Raw genomic sequence first — 5,199 nt, forward strand, 5'->3', positions numbered from 1 at the left:
TTCCAAAATGTGGCGGAGCGGAAGGATAGTACATGAACAGAGGTGCAATCGTGACCCTGTTTACCATCTTAATTTAGCATGTTCGCACGCTAACATTTGCTAATTAGCACTTTCAAGGCATTCTGTCGTAAAACAAAGTATTCTACATATTGGCATTTCTACCAGAGGAAAAAGAGCAATGGAGAATAACTTGTTTGCATACAATCAGTTGTTTGCAATACTTAAGTACAATTTTGAGGTACTGGATAAACTGAATAAACAAATTGACCTTAAAGGACAACACAACTGTTGAACTTTGTTTATATGTGCCACCTTTCTAGCTTCAAACAGTGTTCTGGGGACCTTATTTTCCTCTGAGAACAGCTTGTTTATTCACTTAGGGGAAAAATAAATGTTTGAGTTTGTAGTATTACCTCATTAATATTGTAAATATTATAATTCTGACTTTTAATTTCTTCTACAAAACAACACAGTGACCCTTGAAAATTTTACATAGTGGACTAGAAATGATTGGGGAGACCAGGGGCAATTATAACAATTTTTGGTTGAATGTTTTTACAATCAATGTAAGAGTCACAGTGTTCATTGAAACATGAGACATCAAACGTCACATCTGCCCCCATATGCAGAGGTGATTGTAACAACACATGTAACACCCTCATGTAAATACAGAGGGCCACAATAAACTCCCAACAAAATAGAAACTAATTTAACTATTTAATATCCATTAAACACTTCATTCCAGTTTAAGTCTAAAGTTAAAAACGTTGAAAAGTAAGACATCTGATACTTAGTTAATCTTTTTTTTTTTTGCTTAGTTAATTTTATTTTCAATACCTGTGTAGTTATACTTCAGTATAATCTTATTAGTATTGCTGCTTTTAAGTTGAGTATCTGAATATTTCCACCGCTGATGAAAACTTAAGGGATCAGCAAAGTTATTACGATTCCTCTTGAGGTTAAAATGAATGTGGACCAAATTTTATGTCAATCCGTCTGATGGTTGAAACGGAGGATTCATCCTCCTCTCACTGTGTCTCATCAGTGCAACAACTAAATAAAACATCTGATTGAGATTCGGCCCCTGGATATAAAAATAAAACGAGCCTGTCTCACATAAACACATGTAGAGATTCAGAGTGAGATAATACAGATTTACAACACTTTGATTGGATGCACTTTCCCTCCTTCCTGGATTGATACAGCATGAGGTAAGACAAATACTCTTTCCAAAGCTTGTTCCATGATCATAATACAGCACGACAACATCATACAAACATTTCCCAGGGCTCTGTCCTCTGGAAGGCTTTCCCTAAACACCAGCCGCAGAAAACCGCTCCATCTTCCCTGCCCTGACACCAGGAGGAGGACTGATGACAACAATGCTCCGGCCTATGTCTTTATTTGGGGTTGGAGCAGCAGGACGGAGTCTTCACTAGGGGCTGTGTGTCACACACAGCTCAAGGGCTTAACGCCAGTTTGACTCATCCGTGTTCTGTAAATACAGAGGCCACGTGCTGCTGCTGCTGTGTGTGTGTGTTTGTGTGTGTGTGTGTGTGTGTGTGTGTGTGTGTGTGTGTGTGTGTGGGTGGGTGTTTAGACTCCTAGTTTGTGGGGTTGTATATTGTATTTTTAATGGCCAGGCCACTGTTGCACCACACATAACAAGGAGATGAGTTTGCCTCCAACATCACCATAATCAACCATAAACAAGATTATAGTCAGATTTCACAGGTTTTATCAGTATTACACATCTACAGATACAAACAGATACATATTTTATCTATGAGATCAGCTAATGTTTAGAAATACAACCAATGGTTCATTTATCTGTGGAATTAAATTTCCTGGTTGGGAAAAGTTTGGCTTCGATGCATTTTTAACACAATCAAGACAGTTTTACAAACTTGTTCAGGGAAGAAAAGTTAAAGACTGAGACAAAATGAGACTGAGACAAAAAACTTCTTAAATTGGTGTACTCCAGTGCAAAAAACAACAGCTGTACTGTACTTGCAAAGCGTGCAACCTGTTAATAAGTGATGCACCTCATAAAACAAGCCATGCAAGTCAATGATAAACTAATCAGAGTCAAACTCTGCTGTTAAACATTAAAGAACGAAAAATACCAGGACGCTACAGGCTTACTGATGTTGTTTTTTTACTTTTTTAACTGTACAGAGGCTTTTTAAGGTCTTAATTTTCAACAGAAGACATTAACCAGACTGCTTGTCCTGAAGAGCACATTTCACTTTTACGCAAAAGGGTTTGTGTACTTTCTTGTTCTTCCTGGGAAACTGGCAGCAGGGTGGATTATTAGCAGACAGCACCGCAGCAGTGTTTCTTAATCTTCACCCTGTTTCTGGAAGGTCTCCATGTGACAAGTAGTCTTTGTTTCTCAAAACAGACCGTGAGGCCGTCCTCTGACTTTTAACATTTTAATTTAGAAGTTATTCAAGAGCTGGCGGAGGAGAAAATAAGGCAGAGAAATCATTCGCAGAGATCAACTGAAAACGATTTGCAGTACAAATCAAATTTTTCTCAATACAAGTAAAAAATGAATCGAAAATTTTGTGTGTTGAAGTAAATTATATCACTGAAAGTCACTTAACTCATTTCACGTTCGAAACCCTACTGGCAGATTGCCCACTTGTTTTTGTTCAAAGTAATAACACTATTTTAAGTATATTGTCGGGAAAGACATTTTCTGCCAGCTCACAGGAGTAGGGAAGCTTCAGAATCTCCTCCTGCTGGGTGCAGATTGCAGGGGGTGGACACAAGAAAAGCAACACCTGCACAGATTGTAATTTAAGGCAATAATTATTAGATAATGAAATGGACCTATAAAGCCAGCAAAAAAAAAACACATTAAAGGATCAGTCAGTCTCCTGATGGGACTGTACCACACTGAATTATATGGTTATTTTATCATTCTGTCCCATCTTCACCACCTTCTTGTAAATCAGGACCTTGTTGACAGTGAGTGTTGTGAATCAGACCTTTCAGACAGCTGAGACAATCATCGGGTTCCCCCTCCCTAGGACTACTCACAATGCATTTATAAAAGGCCTCCACATCAAAAAGGCCTATTTCCAGCCCTCTCACTGAAGACGATCTTCTGAGGTCGAAACCGGTCGTCGATTTGAACTATTAATAGCTTTAAATGTTGCACCCTAAAGGCACCCTGTGGAGGCTCTGACTGGCAGCGCTGTGGGAATATTTTTAAGAGTGGGTCCCTGTTTTGTTGGTGTTCTGCACACCATTGAGGACGCACATCAGCACACGTGGTATTCCACTGATTGACAGATGGTGGTGACAACACCCAAAGAAAGCAAAGTAATACTTGTGCAAAAGCAGTAAAGAAAAATACTTGGTTGTAAACCAATCAAATGTTTAATGAGGAAAGAAAAAAGCGCTCAAGATTTTTTTTTCTGTTACAAAACGCTGAATGTAAACTTGTCTTTAGTTTGTTTACAAGAAAACTCCTTTAACATCTTTAAAGGGCAACTCCACCAATTTCACACATCAGGATTGGTCATCATTTCAAATCAGTTTCACCCATCATGGCTATACTACGACCTTGTGAGGCAGCTGGATTCACAAGATCAAGTTGACCTTTGAGGAACTACCGGCAGCTATGGTCGCGGTTTAGATGTAACGGGCTGCGAGAGAAACAACTGTTCGTTTGAACACGACAATGGCAGTTCCTCGAGAGGTTAACAGGGTGCTATTCAGTCTGTGAAAACAGTTTGAGGGAGCTTTGTAAAATCTTAAAAAAATAACCCCGATGATGTCATAGTGATGCCCCCACGGTAATCTCACCTTCAACCTTCTTTAATATAAAGTCTGCTTTACAGACTGGAGGTGTGGAGTTTGAAAAGTGAGCATCAAGAGTGTCATGAAAAGACTATCAGGTTGCATGTTGGGAAGCACAGAACTGAATGTTTTGGAGCTTGAACCAAATTACAGACTAAATATTCAGATATCTCTGCCATCTCTGCTTTGAAGAAGTCCCCAAACTATGTATGATTACAATACAAAATTGCTTTAGTACCACTTTAAAGATGCTACAAAAAACTTTCATTTTTGCTGCGTCTGGCGGCCCCTGTGGCCAAAAGCGGTATTGACACCACCTCCTCCTCACGTAAAAAGCACATTCATTTGTTGTCGACCGAGTTGTTTTCAAAGAAATACGCGATGAGGCAGTCAATAACTTCAATAGGACAACAGTGAAACAAAGTTATCTTCAATTTGATCCCTGTTCAAACCTTTTATACATGTAGGCCTACAAATAACAGATTCAGTTGCTCTGTAATATTAATTTTGTTGAGAAAGCTGAAGTTATCAACATTTCCCAGTAATGTTATAAACTCCTGGTGACAGGCGTAAAGAATATATGTGTGGGAATGGCCAGTCTCCTCAGTGATGGTCTGGTTTGTTTATGTAGGTCATATATACTCCCTTTCAACCAAAGTTAACCAACTGCTGGTTCTGGGCTGGTGCTCATGCTGGTTCAAAGTCGTTTTAATCTGAGAACCTTTGAAGAACTGGTTTGCTTTTCCACAGCTATGAGAGCCACCGTAGAGTCACATCTTTCATTCACTGTCAGGGGTGGACTGGGAGTGAAATTCGGCCCTGGCATTTTCCACCTCTGACCGGCCCGTTGGGGGGTTACTATTACTTTTATTATCTTTCCTACAAAATGTCCTAAAATGAATAATCCTATTTGTATTACAGATCCTATTAATCCTAAAGAAAATATAATGATGCTGTCCTATCATGTACTACACAAGCATGATATTTGCCTTAGGTTCTCTTGACTTAATGAGTTATTGATTAAAATAATATCATACATTCAGTGGTTCCCACAGCTGCATATTTTCCACCTCTTCCTTCCCTAGTCACACCTAATTAATGGGATCAGGTGTGTGCAGCCAATCAAGAGGTAATTGGTGCGAGGAGAGCAGGGAGAGATGGAAAATTGGATGCAGCTTCGGACCAGTTCGTTTGCACCGATGTGCTTTTAATATGTGCGCTGTGTGTTTTAATGCTCGGGAGTGAAAACACTGTCAGCGCGTGAGCAGGGGGGGCCACGGGCTTTAAAAAGGTGGAGGTGTCACCCACTATCCCGTGTCCGTGAGTCCGTGGCTTTGTCGCCCCCTGGTGGCCTGACGGGAGTGACGCACGGTGCGAGCAGAGAGA

This window comes from Pagrus major, chromosome 13 (genome assembly GCF_040436345.1).
Source record: "Pagrus major chromosome 13, Pma_NU_1.0".
In the NCBI taxonomy this organism is placed as follows: Eukaryota; Metazoa; Chordata; class Actinopteri; order Spariformes; family Sparidae; genus Pagrus; species Pagrus major.